General features: G+C 54.1%; 1 protein-coding gene across 23 annotated transcripts in view; it reads right to left on the bottom strand.

Annotated features, from left to right (window-relative positions):
- Positions 1–26,878, bottom strand: part of PITPNM2 (phosphatidylinositol transfer protein membrane associated 2) — a 159,827-nt gene that overhangs the window by 65,826 nt on the left and 67,123 nt on the right. For 2 of the 23 annotated variants that reach the window (XM_061384633.1, XM_061384632.1), the window contains exons 1-2: positions 19,919–21,282; positions 19,262–19,462 (exon numbers count right to left, since the gene is read on the bottom strand). The exons of 16 other annotated variants lie outside the window; for them this stretch is intronic. The gene's annotated coding sequence lies outside the window, so the exon portion shown is untranslated. 5 more of the 23 variants (XM_061384635.1, XM_061384637.1, XM_061384640.1 and 2 more) reach the window with 4 other exon arrangements.

The following is a 26,878-nucleotide window of genomic DNA, read 5'->3' as shown; positions in this document are numbered from 1 at the left end:
TCCCTGGTCAGGGAACTAGATCCTGTATGCCCCAACTAAAGATCAAAGAACCTGCTTGCCACAACTAAGACCCAGAGCAGCCATTTTTTTTTTTTTTTTAAATAAAGGACTCTATTTCCACAGGCGATGGGCCTACAGACTCTGAAGTTGGGGCGTCCTGGGGCCTGTGGAAGCTGTGGGCACTGGTGGTGAGAACTCAGACACTTGGACGCCTGGCTAATTGCAGGGAGCCTCCAGGGTTCCCCAACCACTGACGCCCACCCCAAGTGAGGAACAAGTCCAGGGAGAGCAGGAGGCGGAGCCATCTGTCTTGTCCTGAATTATTAACCGCGGAGGAGGAGGTGCAGGCAAGGCCTTGGACCAAGGCAGGGGAACCAGGAGCAGCTGACCCTGCCCTGGAGGGAGGGGGTGGTCAGGGAGGTGGAGCAGGGCCTTTGACCACACATGTCCCGGGGATCTAGAGATTCGGCTGTGACCTTTGGTGGCAGCTGGGCTTTGAGCCTGGAGGCGATTTTCCTGTCCAGCCTGCAAAAACTAAACCAAGGTTCATTCCCCGAGCTTACTTTTCCAAGTAGTTATGAACCAGTGTTCCTCATTCCTTCCTGTGGGGCATTTTGCAGAAGATTAAAGCAAGGCCGGACAAGATCAGGCAGTTCAGCCAAAATCTCTCAACTGTCAAGGACCGGCATGCATCCCAGGCCCTAAGCGCCACCTGAAGACCCTCCCCGTGGACTGCCCATCGCTAGGCAGAACAGAATGTCGAATTCGCCCCACTTGCGGTCCCCATTCCTCCCGACCTCGGTTCCAGGCCTTGTCAGCCCTCCCTGGGGGGCAGAACAGCTTCCTCGTTGGCCTCCAAGCTTCCAGTTTGGATTTCAACCTCATTTCCAAAATCTTCCCTCTAGAAGCCAACAGACACACCGCGTTTGAGAATTTTGCAGCGCCCGCCAGGGTCAGAGCCCCGCCCCCGAACGGCACTCAAGGCCCTAGGCTCCGCCCCCGCCGTCTGGGACATGCCCACCTTTTGGCCGCCTGGAGCCGCGCTGCGGGCCGCTTCGCACCTCGCGTCCCCATCAAGGGCAGCGTTCACGGGCTCACCGGTTCTCCAGTGTCTGGCGCGCGGCGGGAGCTCCCTCACTTTGCCTGAAGCATGTGCTGAGATTCACACTTGCTTGTCCTTCTGTCGAAAAGCCCTTCCCCACCTGGTCTCCCTGGCAAACTCCCAAAGTGTCCTTTAAAACTTAATCGGGCACGCGCCTTGCCAGCACCCCGCTAGATCGAAGCTGGGTGCCCCGGGATTCTCAGGGAGCACCTTGCCTCCAGCCCTCACACAGCCCATTCCCACTGCCTGGCCCCAGACCAGAAGGCTCCAGGGCAGGACTCTGGCGTGTCCTGAGTCTTGGGTACCACTATAGAGCTGCAAAGATGCTCAGGGACCACCTCCTGGCGTGGTGGTCCCTGGGAAGAAGAAGACCAATCCCCAGCACGTGGCAGGATACACAGAGCCCATGTTTCGGGAAAGTCAGAGAGAGGCGCTGGAGGCTTGGGGTCACTTCTGGGGGATCTTCCAGGAGGCAGTCTGGACAGGAGCCAGTAGACAGGCCACCTCCCCCTGGACTAGCCCCTGCCCCCTTACACTGGTGGGCAGCTTACATGGGGGGCCCTTAGCCTGAGTCCTGGTCAAGGATCTAAACAGAGGGTGGGCCCAGAGAAGGTTGGGAAGGAATGTTTCTGAGTATGCAAGTGTTCCTGAGACCACTACCACTGGTCTCCTCATCCTATAAATATTTACAAAGTGCCCTAGAGGGACCCTGAGTGAAACCTTCTGGGCAGAAGGCAGAGTTTCTGACTCTCCACCACTGTGTCTTCGGGAGCTGGGTCTGTGCTCTCAGCTGTGGGGGCACTGGCCCAGGCTCACCCCAGTCTTTCCACACACAGCCACACACACAATTAATGCCCCAGCAGGTGCCGGGCCTGCTTCTCCCGCAGGTTCAGCTTGCGCCTCACTGATCTGTTCTTTACAGAATGTATCTGAACGTCCTTCCTGGACCAGTGTGAGGCTGGGAGCTATAGCCAGGCTGGACCTAGGGCTGGCCTGAGGGCCACAGAGCAGAAAGTACAGGGTGAGCTTAGGACACAGGGGGACAAACCAGAACAGAAAAGTCAGGCTGAATGGCCCCCAGCATCTGATGTACGTGTGATTTCACTGATAGGAAACATCCGAACTGGCAAATCCCTAGAGAAGGAAAGCAGGTTGGTGGGTGTCAGGGGCTGCGGGAGATATGAGGTTTCCTCTGGGGAGTGACAGAAATGTTCTGAAACTAGAAAGAAGTGGTAATGTTCTCAATACCATGAATGTATTGTGTGTATGTTCAGTTGCTCAGTCGTGGTCAACTCTTTGTGACCCCATGGACTGTCCATAGGATTTTTCAGACAAGAATACTACTATGCTTACTCCTTGAAAGGAAAGTTATGACCAACCTAGATAGCATATTGAAAAGCAGAGACATTACTTTGCCAACAAAGGTCCGTCTAGTCAAGGTTATGGTTTTTCCATTGGTCACGTATGGATGTGAGAGTTGGACTGTGAAGAAAGCTGAGCACCGAAGAATTGATGCTTTTGAACTGTGGTTTTGGAGAAGACTCTTGAGAGTCCCTTGGACTGCAAGGAGATCCAACCAGTCCATTCTGAAGGAGATCAGTCCTGGGTGTTCTTTGGAAGGAATGATGCTAAAGCTGAAACTCCAGTACTTTGGCTACCTCATGCGAAGATTTGACGCATTGGAAAAGACTCTGATGCTGGGAGGGATTCGGGGCAGGAGGAAAAGGGAACGACAAAGGATGAGATGGCTGGATGGCATCACCGACTCGATGGATGTGGGTTTGAGTGAACTCCGGGAGTTGGTGATGGACAGGGAGGCCTGGCGTGCTGCAATTTATGGGGTCGCAAAGAGTCGGACACGACTCAAGAGACTGAACTGAACTGAACTGAGAGTGGGTTGCCATTTCCTCCTCCAGGGGATCTTCCCAACCCAGGGATCAAACTCGTGTCTCCTGTGTCTCCTGCATTGCAGGTGGATTCTTTACCTGTTGAGCCATCTTAAATGCCACTAAATTGTTCACCCTAACATGGTTAGTTCTTTTTTAATGTTATATGAATTTCATCTCCAGAAAATTTTTTAGGAAAAAATAAAGTCACACCCTCCTTTATCCAGTATGCCTTGGCAGCCACCCCATTTTTGCTGAGCCAGCATCCCAGCTCTTAGGTCCCCAGGGCTCAGAGCACCAACCATGGGCACATTTTCTATGTTACCCTGTGTTTGTTTGTTTGTTTCCCACAGCACACTGTAAGAGAGGGGGACTGACTGTGTCACCTTCCTGCTTACAATTGTCAAGAATTCACCTTTAGGACTTCCCTGGCTGTCCAGTGGTTAAGAGTCTGCCTGCCAATGCAGGGGACACGGGTTCAATCCCTGATCCGGGAAAATCCCACAAGCCTTGGGCAACTTAGCCTGTGTACCACAACTACTGAGCCCACATGCCTAGAGCCTGTGCTCTGCAATGACAGAAGCCACTGCAGTGAGAAGCCCGAGCACCACAGCTAGAGAGTAGCCCCTGCTCACCGCAACTGGAGAAAGCCCTTGAGCAGCAACAATGACCCCCAGCCAATAAATCAATCATTAAACAAAAATTTTAAAAATTCACCTTTATTCACCAGAGAACACTTGAGCTCCGTATCCTGGCACTCAAGGGCTTGGATAAACTAGCGATGGAGCAACCTCATACATGGAGGTCCCCAGATGGTCTGGGGATGCCCAGCCTATAGAGCTGAGCCCCACCTTGTTGATAAAACCATCACTAGCCCAAGCCTCCTCAACCAGTGCCCCTTCCCTCCACCAAGCTCTCTGCATGAAGGACGTGTGTTTTTCACATCTGGGCTGCTTCGAGATCTCATTTTCCCCACAAAAGTGTGAGTCCTCCAAGAACCAGAAACCACGTATCCTCTCCTGTGGATGCTCCTGATGCTACCACAATGCTGCCCAACTCCAAGGGCAGGGTCGCTCTCTTCTACGTAACAATGCTTTCACCCACTGTTCACTTAATGGTTTCACCTGAATGGACATACAATCCCCTACCACAGATAAACAAATGGTTTTGTTACATATATATATATATAAGTCAGAAGAAAACACAAGTGCACCTCCAACTAGAGTGGTCGAATAGACTTGCAGAGTCCACAGTATACATTCAGGGAGAGGATGAAGGCTGGGGTTGAGGTCACCACAGGGAATACCAGATGGGTGGTGGAAAGTACAACCGAGAAAAGTTTCCAGAGCCCAGGGTACAGATGTGGTGCTCCTTACAGGGGCCTGGGGTAGTGCAGGGATCTTTAAGGGTGCTAGGTTGACACCAATGGGATCACAGAACTCAGACACTGAAGAGGAACGTGTTACCTAACCTCATCATTGTATAGATGGGACCTTAAGACCCAGAGTGGACTCCCCTCTCAATCCAACGGTTAAGACTCTGTGCTTCCACTGCAGGGGACTAGGGTTTGACCCCTGGTTGAGGAACTAAGATCCCATATGCCATGCAGTGTAGCCAGCAAAAAAATAAGGCCCAGAGAGGGGCAAGGAATTGATCTGTTTATCCACCCATCAATGCATCAATCTTCAATGCATCTATTCATCTGTCACCTACCCATCTATCCACTCATCCATCCACACATGCATTCATGTATCCATCCATGCGTCCATCAGCTATCAAGCATGCGTGCACACATCCACCCATACATCCACACACACACGCGTCCATCCATCTATCCGTCCCTCCCTCCTCTCCTTCTAGGGAGCCAGGGCATAGCCCTAGCCTCTCAACCCTAAGCTCTCCACAAGGGGCCACAGTTGCTTTCAAGTCCATGGCCGCACAGAGGAACTTTCTTGACCCCATTAGGTAGGAAAGAAGCAAGCCCTGCTAGTGGAGCTCATGCCAAAGTACATACTATCTCAGGCACCTGCCCTAAAGCCTGTTCACGGACAGCTCAGGGCAGGCAACTGCTTAGAGCCCACTCTGCAGATCAGGAAACGGCTGCCCTCCTGGGATTCGCCCTCTCCCTGCACTATGACGTGGGGCAGGTGTGGCTTGGCCAGGGGTGGGGCGGGAGTGGGAGACACTCTTGGTGGGCAAGAGGTCAAGCAAAGGCTCTCTAGCAGGACTGCCACGGCAGGCAGGTGGCGAGGGGATCCCTGGGTCGCTACAGGATGGTGGGAGATGTGTGGGGAAGAGCTTGCACATCGGGGAGCATGCACTCGGGGACTTCGGAGCCCGCCAACGCTCCCATATGCAAGGGAGCTCCTGAAGGTTACAGGGAGAGCTGGTCCCCAAGAAGGGCAGGCAGATGGGGTTTGAGCAGAGTGATGCCAGCTCCCTGTGCGCCCGCAGCTTCAGACAGCACTGCAGAAGAGGCTCGGGGGCGAGAAGCTCTGAGTGCTCGCAGCCCTGAGTGCTCGCAGCCGCCAGCTGCCGCGAACAGGCAAGGTAAGGAGATGGCACAGGTGCGTGTACAAAAGGACTATCTGAGAAGCAGGAACTGCAGCAGGGGGTGGGTGGTGGGTCCCCAAGGAGGCCCTGCAGCACAGAGCGTCTCCTGGCTCGCTCCCCTCCTCCCTGCCCAGGGAAGGGCCCAGCTCGCATCTGTCTTCTTCCCTCCATTCGCACCTGGGAACCATCTGCTTGCCTCCTCCCCATTCAACGTGCTTTGCCTACAAATCCAGTATGCTATGTCCCCATACTCCCTCCCAGAAAGGCAGCAAGATGGAAGAGCAAGTCTGAGCCCTGGCACTTTCTCTTTTCTGTCTTTAGATAAGATATATAAAGTTCACTCATCTGTAAAGGGGAGGGGATGGTGATAATACATCCAAAGAGAAGGGTCAGACATACGTGCAGAGAGAAGCCCACAGTATGCCTGGCAATAAGGATGTGTTCTATCACCCACGGTGATCATAAAAATGTCTACCTCCTGGGCACTGCTGGTGGTGCTGGGTGGAGTCCTGGAGGCCCCTGTGGGTGGCATCACCACTTTAGCTCCAGGAAAGAGACCCACTGGGAGGGACACTGAGGGTGCTGGGGCAGGGGCTAATTGTAACCAGAACAAAAGCAGGTTTATCCTTGGGGCCAGACACATTTAAGAATTCAGAGCTCCCCACACGTTAGATGGTAATGCTGCATATTTCAGCAGCATCCAATAATCAACTCTGTGGACATTTCTGCAGTGAAATAAGTGAACCCAGAATACATAAGGGCTATAAATAGCCCCATTTGGACTATAAATAGCTTCACCTCGGTTCAGGCGGGAGTTTGCTGCCAAGTGAGTTATGAAAAAGTGTTTGCTTTTCAGAGCTTGCTGGAGTTTGGAATTGAGGATAAGGAATTGCGGTTCTGCACGTCAGTGTTTTTCATCTCAAACCAGGGAAACAACTGACTGTCAGCCCTGGCTCATCCCGCAGCCGGCGAGGTCCGGATCAGAGTCACAAGCCTCCTGCCCCCAACACCCGCCAGGCCCTGACCCCGGGGACACTCACAAGGAGACCAGTCAGCAAGCAAAAACAAAGGCGCACACGCAGAAACACACGACGATGCATGTAAACATAATCACACCAGCCGCAGGCGCGGAGGCAAACCGAGCCGCAGGCCCAATCCGGCCTTCTCGGTGCTTCAAGGATGGGGAGGGAGCCCTCGGGGCCCGCTGTTTGGGAATGCTGATCGACATGTTCTGTGAAGTTGCTTCAGTGATCAGAATAAAAAGGGGGGACCTCCCTGGTGGTCCAGTGGTTAGGAATCTGCCTTCCAATGCAGGGGACTGGGTTTGATCCCAGGTTGGGGAACTAAGATCCCACATGTTGTGGGGCAACTAAAAGTCCCCGTGCCACAATGAAGAGCCCATCCATGGCAAGGAAGACCAAGCACAGACAGGAAATAATTTAAAAAATAAAATAAGTAAAATAAAAGGAGGTGTTGGGGTGGGAGAGGGATACATTACGAGTTTGAGAGTAGCAAAAATAGTCAACAAGGTCCTACTGTATAGCACAGGTAACTATACTCAATATCTTGTAATAGGCCACAGTGGGGAAAAACATGAAAAAGAATATATATGTACACACACATATATGTATGTATACGGGGCTTCCCAGGTGGCACTAGTAAAGAACCTGCCTGCCAATGCAGGAGACGTAAGTTCCATCTCTGGGTTGGGAAGATCCCCTGAAGTAGGAAATGGCAACCCACTCTACTCTTCTTGAGTAGAGAATCCCATGAACAGAGGAGCCTTGTGGTCTACAGTCCATAAGGTCGAAAAGAGCTGGACACGACTAGAGTGACTTAGCACGCATACACACATATGTACATATATGTATGACTGAATCACTTTGCTGTACACCAGAAACTAACACGACATTGTAAATCAGCTCTACTCCCATAAATAACTAACTAAGGGTGATATTAAAAGGGCAGCATCTTCAGTCCCAGAGATGCCCTTATGCCCCCAGGCTCTCTTTTGAGGCCAAGCCCTAGTGGATCTCTGTCCTATTCCAGGTTCCCCGGGTGAACACAGACAGAACCTTCAAGCTGCTGCTTCTAGGCAGCCCCAAGAGACTGGTCTCACAGTCTGGAGAGGGAAGCCGAGAGCAGGGACAAGCTTACCGAGGAGGAGGGGGTAAGACATCAAAGGCAGAGCCCAGCTTTGAAGCCAGACCAGGATTCCCATAGCGGCTCCACCCTTCACTGGGTCTTGGCAATTTACTCCCTCTCCGAGCCTCAGTTCTTCGTTTGTAGAAGTAGGTCCAATGTCATAGACATCCCGTAGGGTAGTCCGGCGGAGGTGGGGTTTGGTAAATTAAGAGACAGTGAATGGGGACTTCCCTGGTGGTCCAGTGGTTAAGAATCTGCATGCTAGTGCAGGGGACACGGGTTGGATCCCAGCTCCAAGAAGATTCCACAGGCCCCGGAACAACTGAGCCTGTGCACCACAACTACAGAAGCCTGTGCTCTAGAGCCCATGCTCTGAAACAAGAGAAGCCACCGGAGTAAGAAGCTTGAGCACCAAAATGAAAAGTAGCCCCTGCTCACCACAGCTAAAGAAAACCCCCGTGCACAGCAACGAAGACCCAGTGCAGCCAAAAATAAATAAATAAACAAAAAAATTGTTAAATGCCTTTAAAAATGAGAGAGAGACAATGAACGTAAAGTGCCCAGCACACAACACCCAAGGGACAGTAGCGGCTGCCATCAGTACCATGACGATGGCAACAGTAATGCTGAGACAGCCCTGCTAAGCGAGGGCTTCCCTCTGACCTGTATCCTCACACTCACAATAGTCAGGAGTAGAGAAGTAACTCATCAGTATTGTCCTCACCAACCTTCCGACCACCGGCTGGGACCCCTGCCTGCATGATGACACGAGGCAGGCAGACAGATGCCCTCTCCGCATCTTTTGTTGGAAGACTGCAGCCAAGAGGCTGATGGGGACTTCAGTCAGTTCAGTCGCTCAGTCGTGTCCAACTCTTTATGACCCCATGGACTGCAGTATGCCAAGCCTACCTGTCTTTCACCATCTCCCAGAACTTGCTCAAACTCATGTCCATTGAGTCAGTGATGCCATCCGATCATCTCATCCTCTGTCGATCCCTTCTCCTGCTCTCAATCTTTCCCAGCATCAGTGTCTTTTCTAATGAAAAGAAAAGACCTTCGCAGCAGGTGGCCAAAATATTGGAGCTTCAGCATCAGTCCTTCCAATGAATATTCAGGACTACTTTCCTTTAGGATTGACTAGTTTGATATCCTTGCAGTCCAAAGGGACTTGGTCAAGGTCAAACCGAGCAAGTTAGTCACAGGGAGGAAACAAGAACCCCTGATTCTGAGCCCAGGGTTACCCACCCAAGCCAGCATCCTGAAGCTGGTAGCCCTTAGCAGCCTCTGGGCACTCCTGGGAGTAAGGCCACCTTAGGGACACAGGGATGTGAAGCCACATCCGGTGGCCCGGGCTGAGTGAGGCGCAGGGCTGGTGAGCTGGAGGGGGGAGGGCAAGAAGAAGAGGGGGTGGCTGGGGTGCGGGGAACTGAGTCATCTTAACCGGTCCAAGCCCATCGCACACAGTCTGGCTCTTCTATCTTTGGCGGGGAGCCTGGGGCTATTTCTGGAAGCTCTGCACACAGCCCGCCACTTCCCTGCCAGGCTGACTGGGTCAAAAACAAAACCAGCCCAGCAACAGCCCCGTGTCAACAGGGTGGGGAGGGGGGAGGCACTCGACAGCCCTGAACGGAACAGCAGGCTTGGGGGTGGTGGGGGCGGCGGGGGCAGGCACCACCCTGCAAAAAATAAAATAAAACGAGGTGGTGAAACAAACAAACAAAGCTAGTGGGAGGCAGCAAGATGCGGTGGGGAAGACTTGCTTTGGCACAGATGGACTCCAGTTCAAATTTAAGCTCTGTCTTTGAGCCAGTCTTTCAACCCCTCCAGGCCTCAGTTCACCAGTTTGCAGGAACATCATCCACTTCACAGGGTTAGGCAGGATTAAATAAGATGATGCTGGGGCACTGGGTACCGCCTTCTGGACAACTGAACTCTTCGCCTCAGCCTGATACTCTGGTCATCCCTCCAAGGCAGCTCAAAGCCCCCTCTCCTGGGCAGCCCCAGTCCACCCAAAGCAAGTACTCAGAAAACCCCTGTGGGTAGAATGAAAGCGGGGAAAGGGCTGGCAGTAGAGAGTGGAGGACAAGGATGGGAATGGTCATGTAGGGCATTTTTCCAAGGAGCTGGGACCACGGGAGTGGCAGTCACAGGTTATCATGTCTCTCTGACAGAAGACAGGTGAGGGCTCAGAGAAGGGAAGTGACATGCCCAAGGTCACTTGGCGAGTCAGAGCTCAGGGAAGCCCAGCTGGTCCCAGTGAGGGCTGAGGTCCTCAGCAAGCTGCGCTCTGATTTGTCTGGAGGAGAAACTGGGGCCTAAGAGCAGGGAAGACAGCATGGCTCAGAGAGGAAGGTACAGGTGGCATAGGACATTCTTGAAGGATCATCTTTGCCCAGGGGCCTGGGCTCAGGGGTCTGGAGCTAATTATGGACCAAGGAGGGTGGGAGCATGTACTGGGAAGCTGACAGCCTAGTCAGACCCCCCACCCCCGTACTTTTCTCATTAGACTCTCAAAAAGGAGCTCAGCTTGATGTTTTGCAATGACCTAGACGGGTGGAATGGAGGTGGAGGGTAGAAGGGAGGCTCATGAGGGAGGGGATATATGTATACATTGGCTGACTCGTGATGTTGTGCAGCAGAAACTAACACAACGCTGTAAAGCAATTATACTCTAATAAAAGAAATGGAAAAAAAAAGCCCCAGGTTTGGACTCACAATAGCCAGAAGGTGGGTGCAATCCATGTGTCCATGGATGGATGAACTGATAACCAAACGTGGTCGATGCATACAATGGAATGTTATTCAGTCTTAAAAAGGAAGGAAATTCTAACTCCTGCTACAACATGGAAGACATGATGCTATGTGAAATAACCCAGACACAAAAGAACAAGTGGTGTATGATCCCACTTCTATGAGGTGCCCGGAGAGATTCATAGCGACAGAAAGGGGCTGGGGGGAGTGGGGGCTTAGTGTTTAATGCGGACAGGCTTTCAGCTCAGGGAAAGAAAAGAGGTCTGGAGATGGATGGTGGTGATGGTTCATGAGAATATGAATGTACTTAGCCGCTGAACTGCACACTTAAAAATGATTAAAACGGTAAATTTTGTTATATGTGGTGGTGGTTTAGTCGCTAAGTCGTGCCTGATCTTTGCGACCCCATGGACTGTCACCCACCAGGCTCCTCTGTCCATGGGATTTTCCAGGCAAGAACACTGGAGTGGGTTGCCATTTCCTTCTGCAGGGGCTCTTTCCCACCCAGGGGTCTAATTCCAGTCTCATGTATTGCAGGCGGATTTTTTTTACTGACTGAGCTATGAGGGAAGCCTGTTACGTGTATTTTATGTGTGTTATGTGTACTTTATCACAATTTTAAAATAAAACAGAAAAGGGAGAAAAAGCCCCAGAATTGGGTACAGGGTTTTCTTTGGGGGTGATGAAAATATTTTGGAACTAGACAGAAGTGACTGTACAACATCGTGAGTGTACTAAATGCCACTGAATTGTATACTTTAGAAACAGTTTTATGTTATGTGAATCTCAACTAAAAAAAAAAAATTAAGCTGCTGAGGATGAGGCAGGTGGCTCCAGTGGACAGGCATCCTGGGCGGGGCTGGGAGCTAACAGTGTCTTCCATCACTGAGCCTATTACTTCTCTCTGAGCAGGAGCATCTAAGGGACATCACAGTGTGGGCAGGGATGCAGACAGGTGGTTGAGATGCCAGCAGCCAGGCAGGCACAGGCCACCTGGTCCTGGCAAAGAGGAATGCATGGCACCATGGCAGGGTCCCTCCATCACCCCTGGATGTAAGCAGTTCCTAGAAGTCAGACACAGGAAGGGTTTCACACAGCAGCAGGATCCATTGCTCCTTGGTGGATGGGGACTCAGGGCCCTTTGAGGGAGAGGGATACACCCAAGGTCTGCAGGAGGTCACGGCAAGGCTGGACCTTATATTCTTCAAAAGCATCCAGCCTGTGCGTGCAGGTGTGGAGACCAGCATCCCCCCACGGCTGAGATGTGTTCAGTGCATCTCGTCTGGGACAGGCCCTGGACACACGGGGATGAAGGCTCTTGCAGGTGCCAAGCACCTAGATGACCACTCCACACTGTGCCCCCCCAGTGTAGTGCCCCGTGAGGGCCCAGTGCTGAGAGAGAGGCAGAGTCGGGGGAAGGCAGGGTGTCCGGCTGGCCCCTGGACAAGGTTCCTGGGCAAGCTGGCAGGATGTGGAGCTTCCAGAGAGATTGAGGGAGGGAGACCCGGCTGCAGAAGCCAATGGGGTGGGACGGCACGTTGGGGGAGGGGGGTGGTTGGGCTTTGCAGAGGAGTCGATGGCAGCATGTGGGAGCACTCCTCCCCCTGCAAACCCATGAGCCAGGGGTCCGGGGCTGGCACCGCCATGTCCCTTTGGCTGTCCTGGGGTGAGTCTCAGTCTCAGGCTCAGAGCTCATGGGATGGGGACTCGGATGCTGTGTGCAATACCAGTCCTTTGAGGGCTGGGAAAGCATCTCCCAGGACTGCACGCTCAACCCTACAAGGTCTTGCCGGAAGGCTCTTATGTCAAGCAATCTGTCTCCCTGGGACTCAATCTGGTCCTGAAGCTCTTCAGAGCCTTGTTTAGCTTTTCTTGCCCAGGACACCATAAAGCATGCGTCCAGGACTTCTCAGGTGGTCCAGTGGTTGGGAATCTGCCGGCCAATACAGGGAACATGGGTTCGCTCGCTGGTCCAGGAAGATCCCACATGCCACAGAGTGACTACGCCCGGGAGCCACGACTATCGAGACTGTGCTGCAGCTACTGAAGCCCGTGTGCCCTGGAGCCCGTGCTCTGCAACAAAGAAGCCACCGCAGTGAGAAGCCCGCACACCGCTAGAGAGTAACCCCCAATCGCCTCAACTAAAGAAAGCCCATGCGCAGCAACGAAGACCCAGTGCAGCCAAAAACAATAAAATAAATTAAAAATAAATATATAAATAAATAAAACCAACCTTAACAAAACAAAACAGGTGTCCAAGCCCCACACCCTCTCCAGGATAGTTACCCACGCTCCCCACTGGCTATTACATCACCTCCTGTGCCCTGGGCTCTGATTCTACTCACAGAGGCAAAGCTGCCCTAGCTGACAACAGAGCCTGAGGCAGCTAAAAGCCCCACATCTGTTTCCTGGGACCTCCCCCTGCCAGACTACTGCTTCCCCTGCCGGCGCAACAGACCTGCCCTGCCTGCTGGGTGGAGTGGACGGCAGTGCGTCCCCCCAAATTTGTGTCCACCTGCAACCTCAGAATATGACCTGATTTGGAAATAGGGGCTTTTTCAGATCTAGTTAAGGATCTTGAGAGGAGATCATCCTGGATTTAGGATGAACCCAAAATCCAATGAAGGGCGTCCATATAAGAAGAGGAGAGGACATAGGAGGAGGACACGCAGAGGGGACGACCATGTGAACACAGAGAGATCGGAGAGACGCAGCCACAAGTCAAGGAACACCTGGGGCCACCAGGAGCTGGGAGAAGCCAGCAGGGGTCCTCCCCTAGAATCTTCAGAGGGAGCACAGCCCTGCCGACATCTTGATTTCAGACTTTTGACCTCCAGAACGGAGAGACAATCCATCTCTGTGGTTCTAAGCCACCCAGCCTGAGGTCTATTGTCACAGCAGCTCTGGGACGCTGGTTCACTGGTTTGCAGCATCAGGAAACAGGATGTAGCCCGAGCTGACCACATGGGCATCACCCAGTGTGCCCCTGCGCTGGGAGCCTTCAGGAGACAAGGCAATGGCGTCCTGGCCAGGAGGGTGACACCGGAGCTCAGCAGGACAGAGCACGCCTGTCACCAGGCTCTCACCAGGGCTGCAGCCCAATTAGGTAAGGTCACTTGAAGAGCCCATGCAAGGCTGTGAGAAACCATTCTCTGTCTGCTATGAAGTGGCTGCTGGATGTGCGGCCACACGGCCTTTCTGCTTTCCCCACGCTGGTGTCTAGACAGCTTGTTCCATGCCCCCACACCCGGTCAGGCCAGCCCAGCCCAGCCCTGTCTGAGTTCTCAGGGGCGCAGCCCCAAGCCAGCACCAGAAGCACAGGCCTAACCCAAGCATTGCTGTTTCTTCCCTTTTTAAAAAATTTTGACCATGTCATGTGGCATGTGAGATCTTATTTCCCCAATCAGGGATCAAACCCGTGACCTTTGCATTGGGAGTCCTGAGTCTTAAGCACTGGACCACCAGGGAAGTCCCAGCCACTGCAGTTTCTCTGGTGAGAGATGCTTGACCTCCACCCTGACCTTTGGCTCCGTGTCCCCTACCTGTCTCCATTTTTGGAGAACCTCTCATTGGGGGATGGGGAGCTGGCCGAGGCTTCTGGAAGCTCTGGGACTGAGATTGGGGTTACCCTGGTCTCCTGTTGGGTAAGGGAGCTCAGACAGTTGAGCATCAGCAAACCCCTGTGCGGGGGAGGGGCTCTCCCTCTCCCAGCTCTGTGGATGCTTGCCAAGGGGCAAGGTTAGGGCCATCACAGCACTGATGAAGTTGGCGCTCAAAGGGCTTTGCCATGGCCAAGAGCAGCATCTCTGCAACTGAAGTCCAGGGATGAGCTGCTTTAGAAATATCTCGTGAGCTTGTTCAAAATCAAGATTCCTGGGACTTTCTTGGTGGCCCAGGGGCTGAGAATCCACCTTCCAATGCAGGGGACTCAGGTTCAATCCCTGTTCAGGGAACTAAGACCCACATGCTGAAGAGCAACTAAGCCTGCCCACCACAACTAGAGAGTATGTGCGCTGAAATGAACGACCTGCCTGCTGCAACTAATAAGGGCCCCCTGGGGCCCCCCTAGAAGGCGCTTGCTGCTGTCAACTGCCTGCAGAGACAGGTCTCATGGAACACCCAGGCCAGGCGGCTCCGAGGAATGTGGCACTGGCCAGGCCCAGGCAGGAGCCCTCCCACTGGCTGCCATACTTGAGTCCTCGCAGACTGCCAGGTGGTTAGAGGGAGCACAGCTGTCCATGGCACGGAGGCTCTTCTCCCAGGAGTACCGGGCAGTATCTCCTCCTCAGGCTGCACATGAGGCAGCCCTGCCTGCTAAATGACCGCCTGGGGACTTCCCTGGGGTGCAGTGGTTAAGACTCCATGCTTCCAATGTAGGGGGTGTGGGTTTGATCCTTGGTCAGGGAACTAGGATCCCACATGCTGGGCAGCACTGCCAAAAAGTAAACATTTTTTTTTTTAAAGACAACAACAACAAACAGGACCAACTGGTTCTTCAGCCAGGACCAGTAGGGGGTATACCTCTAAGGGCTCAGCATTGAAAAGGCTCTGCATGCACCGGCCCAGCCAGCATTGGCTGTGGGGCAAGAAACAGCCCAAGAATGTGATGGCTCGTGCCCGTGCTTTGCAGAAGGAACATCACCTTGTCACCAGCGAGGTCTCGCCACAGCTGCAAAGGGAGGGGGGCAGGTAGAAGGGAGCAGGGGCCAGTGCGGAGAGGAAGGGGGACTCTTCCCTGGCCCTGGAGCTGCCCAGCCCAGCCCAGCTTGGCTCTGGGGTACTCAAGAGAACCTCTCTGGGTCTCTGTGCCAACTTCCCCAACTTCTGGGCCTGACCTGGAATCCCCAGTGCGTAGGCTGCTACCCGGGAGGGCAGAGGGCTACAAACAGCTTCAAGCCGCCCTCTTTCCCCAGGGGGAAGCGGCCAGGAGGTGATTCAAGCATAGATTCTGCTCTCTGTTCTCTTTCTGGGTCTGGGGAGGCCCCTCCTTGGCACTGTGGCCACATCCGGCTCCAGCAATGAGACACACTCCCTGTGCCTTGGTTTCTCCACCAGGGACACTGCTGGGGCCCTGTGCCCTCAGCTGGCTGGCGAGGCCCAGGCCTTCCTCTTCTAAGCCGCAGGCAGCTGAGTGACCACACCTCTGATGGAAGCTCCCGCTGGCCATGGCACAGCACTGGCTCTCCAAACATTTGGGAACATGTAAAGCAGCAGCTGACCTGGCCCCGATCCTCGGATGACCTTTGGTACAGAGTGTCTATTTGAAACTAATCCTTTTCTTGAGTCCTGCCCTGGAGGAGAGCCCTATAACGCAATCACTGGCATCATCTCGCTCCTTCTCTCGGCCCGTTCTCACCCAGCGCCCCTGGCACGAGGATCGCCCTTGTTCTGCACAGAACACAACTCAGGCTGGCGGCACTGAGTGACTTCCGCCAGGCCTCACAACCGGGACTCAATGCCGGGTCCATGTGGCTAACGACTTCTGCTCCTCCTGTCTCCCCAGGGCAGCCCCCACCTCCCAGTCTCCCCATCCAGGAACCTGGAGTCCCAAGGTAGGACTTTAGCCATGCAGTTCGCAGGGGCCCAGTGGTCAAAGGAAACCAGGCAGCTGGCTTGCGTTCTGAATTCCCCGTTCCTGGTTCCTTGTCTGCGCAGCCTGCTGTGGCCCTGACAAAGCCCAGTCACAGCCGCAGGCAGTGCTAACGGTGTGTCCACGCCTCGAAAGCTGTGAAGTGCCTGACAAGGGCACGGGGCGACAGGCGGAGTGAGGTGCTGGCCAGGAGTGTGAGGCTCTGCATATACCCTCCCTGGTCCTTCCCGCCTCCCAAGGGCACCGTCCTTAACCCTGTTGTGCAGACCAGGAAACTGAGCTCAGAGAGGCCTGGGGGATCTCCCAGGTCTCACGCCTAGGCTGATGGCAGAGAGTGGACAGGACAGGGGCTCGGTCTCGCTTCCACCTCCGCGTTTCCCCAGTGGGCAGTGGGCACCTGATGGTGTGAGATGGCCCAGAATGAGCCCCACACTCCCGCTCTGTGCTGCCTTCTGTCCTCCCTGCGACTCCCAGAGAGGTGAGGAGGACCTGATGAGAAATGATCCTCTTGCAGCAAGGTGGGGAACCTGGAACAGAACTCGCTGGGGGTGCTGGCTCGGGTACCACCACGCTCACCTTGGAGGTTGGGGTGGCTCACAGGCAGCAGAGCCGGAACTCCCAGCGAGCATGCCAAGATTTACTGAAAGGGGTTCTCTGGAGCCAGGGGTTTAGTGGAAGGCCACAAGGCTGACAGCGCGGGAAGGGAGGCTGCAGCTTGGACCCAAACGAAACCAGCATCCCGTCAAGAAACCATCAACTTCATCCAGGCCTGGGGCAAGCAGACTCAGGCCCCGGGGAAGGCCTTGCCCAGTCCCCAACCTCAGAGGCCCTCCAGTCCAAGGAGAGCCCTATCTTGAGAGAGTCTGGCCTGGCCACAACCTGAAAGCTCCCCGACCATAGCTCCCTCTCGCCCGCAGGCTGGCCAGCCATTGGCTCTGTTCATGTGGCTTCTTAAGGTACAAACCCTCCTCTGTTATGTCACTATTCTGTCCAGTTTTAGAGAAAAGCTCTCAAACGCTGTTCTGTTTTTTTTTTTTTTTCATTTCTAACTTACCAAAAAGTTGCAAAAATAACATAAGAACTCTTAGATTCTCTCTACCCAGAATCACTGTTTAAATCATCTGCTTTACCACTGGCGCACTCTCTCTCTGCGTATCTATATGCATATATCTACATACTCCAAATGCTTACAGTCTTTTCTGAGCCATCAGATAGTACAATACCAGGATATCTAATGCATGATAACAACCCTCTGATGCCAATTCTTGGGATTCACTGCCACACACCCTCACATTCCTCTCCTCCTGGCTGAGGTACATAAAGTGGGTGGTGCTCTCTCCAGGTTACAGATGAGGAAACTGAGGCACAGTGTCCTGGGGTACATGGCCCTCCTTCTACACCAAGCCACCCACACCTAAGGTCTCATAAAACACACACACCCACTCTGCAGACTTCTGGATGATAAGACGATGTCTTAACTCTTTTTCTTTTTTCCCAAAGAACATTTCATGTGCTCTCATTTATTTATATTTGGCCTGGCACACAGGATCTTCGTTCCCTAACCAAGAATCAAACCCACGGCCCCCTGCAGTGGAAGCATGGAGTCTTAACCACTGGACCACCAGGAAAGTCCCTACCTTAAGTTTTACAAGAATGTGAGCCAGGCTGCCCCCACAGCACAATAGAGAGCAGATCAGCACCCGGAGAATCAAGATTCTCTACAGAGCAGAGGGCGGGAGTGATGGGCGGTGGGTGAGTAAGGGGCTCCCCACTCCACCCTGCACCACCTCCTCCTTCAGGGCCTGCCCTCTGCTTCTTTCTTTTTCTCTCCTTAGACAGCTGGGATGGAGGGCCTCCTCCCTGGGGGAGCAAGGACTGGATCTTCCCTTCATCCTAAAGCCCAGAGGCAGGGGACCCCATGCAGAGCAGGCTGTGTGTGTAACTGATGAGTGAATGAATGAGTCCGAGAGCTGAGTTCTGGCTCTGCCATAGGGTGGGCTACTCAACTGCTCTGATGCTCAGTTTATGCTTCTGCTCAGTCGCTCAGTCCTGTCTGACTCTTTGCGACCCTATAGACTATAGCTTGCCAGGCTCCACTGTCCATGGGATTTCTCAGGCAAGAATACTGGAGCAGCTTGCCATTTCCTACTCTAGGGGATCTTCCTGGCCTCAGTTTTCTCACCTGTAAAATGGGACAACACCAACCACTTCTACAGTGTGGTTGCAAATTTTTATATTAGATGAGATTTGTGAAGGCGCCTGTGAGGTGGGTGTTAAGATCCCAGCTCAGAGTCTGCTGAACCAGACAATGGGGAGAGATGGAAAGCAGAGCTGAGGATGCCTAAGTACGAACAACGTGGGGAGGCACACACACACTTGCACGCACGCGTGCACGCACGGCCTCTGGCTCAGCACCTCTTAAGCACAGCACTCTCTCTCTTTGACAGCCCCTCTTCCTTTCAGCTTGAGACCCTCAGCAGCCCAATCTGAAAAGCTGGCACCTGGGGCTTCCACTGAAGACACAAGTATACTAATGTCTATAACACACCTAACAACATAGCAAAGCCTGGGGCGACGTGGAAAAGAGGAATGGTAAGAGAGGAGGGCAGAGCTTTCCAGAAGTGGACACAAATGGTCTGTCTCACTCACATAAGACTCGGAGCTAAAAAGCAATGCACAAAAAGGACAGCTGTGTGATCTTATCAATATTGGGAACTGTTTATGGGAGATCATGTTATCAAGGGCAGAATGCCAGCTGGTACATGCATCCCTGATGGAAGCAGGGAAAACGGTGTGTGTGTGTGTGTGTGTGAGTGTGCATGTGTATGACTGCATGTGTGTGTGTGTGTGTGTGTGTGTGTGTATGTTCAGGCACATTGCAAAGCAGACCGGGAGAGTTGAATGTTCACGAGCTTCTGTTCTCCTGCACAATTTCTTAAGCCATTTGTGTAAAAAGATGAATTGCCACCACTAAGATTTTCTTAGTCTCAGCCTCTCAGGTGGTCGTGGTCCCAAGTCCTAGAACCCTGGATGTTGAGCCAGGACCACCTGTCCTGCCCGGACACAGCCTGGGTAGGGGGGACGCCAGCGCACAGGGCAAGGCAAACCAAACTTTCCCCGCAGAGATCTTCCTGTGGGCTTCCTGAGGTCTGTCCGAACCACCAGGCTTCCCACCAAGCCCTCCCCTGCATCCCAGGGCTCCCATCGAATTAAAGAAGAGAGAGAGCCACTCACCGCCTGAAAGCCAGCCAACACGGCCACTATTCCACTTTTCCTGGAGTGAGCTTTCCACACTTGGGGAGGCTGGAGCCACCGGCAGCCAAAAGGCTCCCACCTCTCCGACCTGCTCTCACACCCTCTCCGGCTCTTTACGAGGCTTTCAAGTAAGGCACCGGTTTGTGAGGTTGCTCGGAGAGAGGAGGTTGGCTCCTTGTGCTGGAGGACAGGAGAGGGAGGGGGGAGGCTGGCACAGAGCACTCAGGATTCACTCTGGATGAAAGCCGGCGGGTTGGCGGAGCCGTGCTTCCCTCCCGCCCCACACCACCCCCCCCATCCCCCGCCCCGCAAGCCAGCCCTGCTCTGCCATCCTTCCGACTTGCTGGCGTGCTGATTAAACACAAACGTGGATCGCCCAAGCATTGCCCCCCAACCCTGGACGCCCGTGAAAGACACCCCTCCTTGAGGGGAGGCCAAGTAACCCCAGCGGCCGCAACCTCCCGTGGGTTCTGGGACCTGAGCTGAGAATGGGGTGCCGCCACTCACGGGGCTGACCTTTCCCGTGTCACATCAGATTTTCCGTTCTCCAGCAAACCCAACCCAACCCAACCAGCACACGGCCTCCCCACCCCATCTCACGACTCGTAAAGCCATCAGAATTTACAGCAAACCGACCAGAATCCAGACGCGGCTAATGTCATTAAGAAGCCTGCACAGCGCCCAGATGCCGGCAGGGGCTCGGTGACAGACAGACGCCAGCCTCGCAGCAAAGGGAAAGCAAGACACAGCACAGACGCCGCAGGCACAAAAGCCTTCCTCTCATCCTGCCCCACAGGAACCGATCTGATTATCAAAGGGAAACACGGAGGACTCAGAGGTTAAGGCGGCTTTAGCGAAACGGGGCTTCGGGAGCAAACACAGTTTAAAGAGACCCGACCACAGACCCAGCCTGGGGTGGGGGGTGGGGGAGCCCTGCCTTGGGCTGTCTGTTTTTGAACGCAGTCCACCAGAGATAATGCACATAATCCAAGCACATAATCCAAGGAACCGCCTGACTCTGAACACATACCTGAGTGTCTAGGCGCCCTGCCACCTCAGCCCCCAAGGTGGGGACCACGATCACGGCTGACTATTATTTCCTCTGATACCTGCACCAAACTTTCAAGCCTCCCTCTGAGTCACTGGCATTCACTTTCTATTTAAAGATCATACAGGGCTTCCTCTTAAGCACCATTCAAACCCGTGGCTTCTAAGAACTGAGTGTTAAATCTGTTTTCTTCGGGCCTCACTTTCCATCAACAGAGATGTTCTCCTTGACAGCGAGGGGTTGTTTTTTTCCATCATCCACTGCCAGGAGGCAGAGGTAACCAGAGGGGCACGGATCCCAAGACCACCCCTGGGACGGGCGGCGGATGGAGTAATCTCCCCGATTCCTTTCTGGAGAGCTATGAGAAGCTGTCCTGAATGCCATGGCTGGAAATAGGGTAGACACAACGGAAAACCTCAACCCGCTGGGCAGCGGTCTTAGGATTCTGTCTGAGCCACACTCTACTGAGGGGCTGTCCCAGACACACAGTGGTACTGCCCGGGACAGCCAGACAGCTAGGACCCTCCCTCTGCCCAGATCAGCCTGACTACACCATCTTCTGGGAAATGCTTGGTTACGGGGACGTAACATTTCCCCCACCAAACTCCGTTTCCAGGTGAGAAAGGATTAGATAGAGAAATCTGTACCAAGCCATCACCACTTGGGAGCCCTGTCCCATCTGGGGTGCACGTGCATGCCCCCAAATTCCCTCTCCCTCCTCGTGTGGTCAGACCACAGTCCAGGAAAGCAGACTGTTTATGCTGTGTAGTGATGAGGCTGAAAAATGGAAGAGCAAGAGACAGCCACAGACCCAAGCACCAGGAGTGGGAGTGGGCCGCTTAGAGCCACCCTGGAGGAAAGACCCCACATGCGCCCAAACTCTGCTGTGTGCCCTCCAGCTCCGAGTCGGGCCATGCCTCTCCCTCCCTCTCCCCCTCCACCCCAGCGACTCCAGGGAAAACAAGCAGCCCACGTGACCAGGACAGAGCCTGCCTTGCTAATAAACCCATCCCCAGGCTCTGACAGTTTTAGCAGAACATTACCTTTCAGGAAGAAAATGTAAGGACCGGGAAGAGGGGAGACAAAGTGTCAGAGCTGGAAGCCACATGCCATAGGAGCTGGCCGGGGGCTGGTCCCACGGTCTCCCATGTCTGCGGAGGATCCCTGAGCTCCCCATGCTGACGGCCTCAGGGAGCCACCCCCGGCACACAGCCCTGCCGGCAACCCATGCCTGGAGACGGCAGGGCGCCTCAGGGACCAGGGACGGATGGAGGGATGGACCGATGGATGGAAGCGCCGTGAGCCTGGCGGGGACGGAGGAGGAAGGGAGGCCAAGAGGAAGGGGTGGGGAGAGAGGAGAGAGAGGGAGGGAAGAGGAAGAATTGATTCTCTCTCCTCCACTGGGACCACTGAGCTAAGTTGCCATGGAGAAAGGGGAGCCGCTGGCAGAGCCCGAGGCGGGCGGAGGAACCTTATGCCGGAGGGAAGGCGTCAGCTTGGAGCCAATCCCCACACTTCTGGTGCGGCCTCCCCCGAACCAGGCCTTCTGGGCTGAGGCGGCCAGGCTGGGAAGGGAACTGGCCCGACTCAGTAGGGCAGACAGCAGCTCTCTGCCCGCTGGGAGGAGACAGGGGTGAGTGGACAGAAAGCTCAGGGCTTCCTTGCCTGCTTCACTGCGCTCCATCACCCCGAGATGAGCTGCGCCCCTCATCTCATGCCCGGCCACCTGCCTGGCTAAACTCCCTGGGGACTGAGGGGCCTAGAGCCCCTCCCGACGCCCTGGGTACCACCTGGGGCTCTGGTGTTGGAGGAGGCATTTCTGACCTCCACCTGTCTCCTTGTCTCTAAAAATCAGCATTGCCAGACCTTAAGGTGCATTTCTCCATGAGTTTCAGCCATATTTTCCAACCTCAGGTGGGATGAGGGGACATTCAACTAAGGGAGGACCTCGACACCCAGAGCCTCTTTTGCAGGAAGTGCAGGAAAGATGAAGGCACTCTGGGGTGCCGGGTGGATGACCCTCCCATGTAGACAGCCCTCCCAGGTGGACGACCTTCCAGGGTGGATGACCCTCCAGGTGGACAATCCTCCTGGGTGGATGCCTCTCCGGGGTGGACAATCCTCCTGGGTGGATGCCTCTCCGGGGTGGACAATCCTCCTGGGTGGATGCCTCTCCAGGGTGGACAATCCTCCTGGGTGGATGCCTCTCCGGGGTGGACAGCCCTCGCAGGCTCTGCCTCCCTGCCTCTCCTGCGCTGGGCTGCTGCCACTGGCCCCTGCCGGCCCCGCTGCTAGTCCAGTCCACGACCCCAGCCCCAGCTCTGGCCTTTGCTGCTGGCCCCACACTCACACCACACTGGAGAAATGGGGACAGAGAGAGCACCGGGAGGCCTGGGCTGGGGTCTCAGCCTCCCTCTTGGAGATGACATGACAGGGGCACATCCAGGCCCATCTCTGGGCCTCCACTCCTCACCACAAGCGGACACAACCCCACCATCCTCCCAACTGGAACTCCAGGGCAGTTCGATACCAAGACAGCAGGGGCCGGGGAAGGTGCGTAGATACCAGCTTAGGAACGTTGTGCCCTTGGGGGGAACGGAAGCATGCCGGGCACAGCCCCCACACATCCCACCTCCCCTTGCTGCCCACGGCCAGGACTGAGGCCCTGGAGAGACTGAAGGCACCGGCAGAGGCCTTGCACCCCCTGACGCACACAGGCCTGAGGGTGGCCCTGGCTGGGTTCCGGTCTCTGAAGGCCGCGATCTGGGAAACCTTTGCTCTCCACCATTTTCTTCTAGTCTCCCCCTCATGCTTTATTATGAAAACGTTCACACACACAGCAAAGTTGAACACACTTCCTATTGAACACTACATACGTGCACCATTGAGATTCTACCATTTCCTCTCTCTTGTGTTTAATGTGGCAAAACACCCATAAAATTTACCATTTTTTAAAAGACTTTTTTAAAATGTGGACCATTTTTTAAAGCCTTTATTGAATTTGTTATAATATCACTTCTGTTTTGTGGTTTTGGGGTTTTTTGGCTGAGAGGCATGCAAGACCTTAGCAACCCCTCCACTGGAAGGAGAAGTCCTAGCTGCTCGTGGTGGTGGTGGCTTACTTGCTAAACTGTTCTGACTCTTTGAGACCCCATGGACTGTAGCCCACTGGGTTCCTCTGTCCATGGGATTCTCCAGGCAAGAATACTGGAGTGGGTTGACATTTCCTTCTTCCCGACCCAGGGACTGAACCCTCATCTTCCGCATTGCAGGCTGGTTCTTTACCGCTGAGTCACCAGAAAAGCCCCATCGCCCCTGAACCACCAGGGAAGTCCCATTCTTACTGTTTCAAAGCCCACAGGTCAGAGGCATGGACTGCCACAATCCCCTCTCATTCCAGAACATTTTGACCACCCACAGTCTCATCATGATAGGCACTGACTCCCCGCCTGCCCACCCCCCCCAAGCCCCGCCCAGCTCCCAGCAACCACCAGTCTGCTCCCGGTTTCTGTGAGTTCACCTGCTCTGGACACTTCAGATCAACGGGCTCGTACACGCCATGGCCCTTCATGTGGCCTCTTTCACTCTGCATCGGGATCGGGTTCTCGAGGTTCGTCCACTTGGTAGCGTGTGTCAGTGTTTCACTCCTCTTTACGGCTGAATCACAGTATCGGAGTCATTGGATATGTGCGTTGCTTCCAGCCATTGGCTATGGTTCTCTCACTTTTAGAATGAGTTTTTCAGAACCCAGTGATGTTTCCTGAAGCCTCTTCTATGGGATTTGGTCTCAAAAGGAGGCCCCAAATGGAAATGTCAATCCTTGCTCAGCCTTTTCATTAAAGCATTGCTCCCCACTGGGTAATGGAGCCTGAGTCAGGGAGCTCCACCAGGCCCTGAGGCAGGGGTGCCAGACACGTGTGTGGCCAGCTAGTGGATTTGGGTCACCTCTGTCCCAGGAAGCGGCCCTCTGGGCAACAGGACCCATGTGCACACCATGCCCACATCTACCCAATGCCCCCAGGTTCGAGTGCTCTCTTACACTCACTGGCTGCCTGACTAGTGAGTCATTTTCCTTTCTCTGAGCCTCAGCCTCTCCATCTGTAAAATGGGGGCAAATAGTCTCCACCTTGAGGGGGTACTCTGGAGATGAGACTGGTGTTGTTTCATGGAACTTTCTGGGATGACGGACGTGTTCTATGCCTGAGCTACCACTAGCCCAGGGGCTACTGAGCCCCTGGAAGGTGAACAGTGTGACTGGACAATGGAATTTTTAATTATATTTTACTTTAATTTAAACTTGAAATGAAGGGACTTCCCTGGGGGTTTAGTGGCTAAGATGCTGAGATCCCAATGCAGGCAGCCTGGGTTCAATCCCTGGTCCAGGAAATAGATCCCACATGCCACAATGAAAGATCTGGTGCAGCCAAATAAATAATGCTTTTAAAAATTAAATTTAAATTAAGAAGTCACATGGGGCTACTGATGATTGCTCTGGACAGAGCAGCTCTAAGGTCTTAACAGGCTGGGAACACAGGCCCTGCACACAGCTCCTGTCTTTTCCTCTATCCCTTCCCCTCCCTACTTACCCCACGGTGTCTGGGCAGTGGAGCGAACCTCTGTTTGCAGCCTGGCCCCCCACGCTCCCTCTAAAAGGACAGAAGGTGGGCAGTCGGGCTCTCGGGGAACACAACAGGCGTCAGCTGGGGAGTGGGCACAGCGGACTCCATGATGATGTAGGGCCCTGAACCGCTGACCTCTCCTCCTGCCCCCCCGGCCCCACACCCCTATTCTAGAACCCCATCTCCTGCCGTTTCCCCCAGCAACTCCTGAGGTCATCCCTGGAATGTCCAGGGAGGAGTTGGAGGATTGAAACAGACCCTCTCAGCACTCCTAAAGTAGCAGCAGGGATCCCTGTGGGGATGGACAGGGGGTCCGTGATCTCTGCCTGGGCTATCTTGGCTTTTCAGGGACACCTTCCCACGTTCTCACAGGCTTGTGCTCTGGCACCAGGGCTGGACTAGAGTCCAGATCAGATTTCAGTTCGACCTTCTCACTCTGCAGATGCTGAAACCCAGACGCGCGGCTGCAGGAACACAAGGCAAGGTGGGGGTATAGGGAGGGAGGCATTGGGGCTGAAGTCCAGGCCCCCGACTCCCCCCAGTCTGGCCTTCATGGGCCTCCTGAGAGGCAGGAGACTCTGAGATGGGCCAGGGTAGGAGGGGACCCCCAGCACTCCACCCCACACCAGGGCAGATCAAGGGCCCAGGGGACAGCTGTGTGGCTTCAAAGCCAGAACAATGGGAACCAAAGCCTGGCCAAGCCACCATCCCACTCCTGTTTCCCCCGCACCAACCCCACCAGCCCCTATCTGCCCAAGTTGGGGAGAAGTGATGTCTGGGGGGTGGCAGTGGGGACTCCAGTAAAATTTAAACATAACCATAAATAACCATAACTCCACGTGTGCTGTGAGCCCACCAACAGGTACGGGTCACCTAGAGACTGCTGCTGAGGACTGGGGGCCCTGGGCGGCTCCCCCTTCACCCTGAAAAACCTCCTCTTAGGCTCCCACATGCCCCCTGCTTCTCTTAACAGGACTGCCAGAGGGATCTCCTACAAACCTGTGCCCCAAAGTGACCTGGCCTCACCCCACTCACAGTGAACATCTGGAGGCCCTGCTCTACCCGCCTCAGAGAATCTGTCCCTCGGACCATCTGCCCAGAGCCCCTCCCCCTGCAGCCTCTGCTCTGGGCCCCTCCTCACTGAGGCTTTCCTTGACCACCCTTCTTTCTTTCTTTGCCATGCCGAGCCTCATGTGGGATCTTAGTTCCCCGACCAGGGATTGAACCCACACCCCTTGCACTGGATTGTGGAGTCTTAACTGCTAGACTGCCAGGGAAGTCCTTCCACTTTATTTCAAACTTCACTCCAATGCCAGCACTCCCTTGACTTTCCCCTTTACTTCATAGCTTTGATACTTATCTAAAATACTATGTACTTTCCTTTCTTCTTCTGTTATTTTAAAAACTGTAGTAAAATACACACAACATCAAGCTTACCGTCTCAATCATTTTCAAATGTACAGTTCCGTGGCATTAAGTACCTTCATACTGTGGTGCGACCATCAACCCCATCCATCTCCAGAACTTCTTCATCTTGTAAAACTGAAACTCTGTCCCCACTGAACACCAACTCCTGGTTCCCGGCCCCCCGGAGCCCCGGCACCCACCATTCTACTTTGATTGCTTTAGGCACGCCACAGCAGTGGAGTCATACAGTCGCTATCCTTTTGTATCTGGCTTATTTTACTCCGCTTCCCTGGTGGCTCAGATGGTAAAGTGTCTGCCTGCAATGTGGGACACCCAGATTCAATCCCTGGGTCAGGAAGATCCTCTGGAGAAGGAAATGGCAACCCACTCCAGTACTCTTGCCTGGAAAATTACATGGACGGAGGAGCCTGGTAGGCTACAGCCCATGGGGTCGCAAAGAGTCGGACACAGCTGACCAACTTCCCTTTCTTTCTTTCCTTTATTTTACTCAGAGTAACACGT

The sequence above is a fragment of the Bos javanicus genome, chromosome 17 (assembly GCF_032452875.1).
Source record: "Bos javanicus breed banteng chromosome 17, ARS-OSU_banteng_1.0, whole genome shotgun sequence".
NCBI classification, from domain to species: domain Eukaryota; kingdom Metazoa; phylum Chordata; class Mammalia; order Artiodactyla; family Bovidae; genus Bos; species Bos javanicus.
Note: the sequence above shows the minus strand (reverse complement) of the source record. Positions and strands in the feature narration are given on the sequence as shown.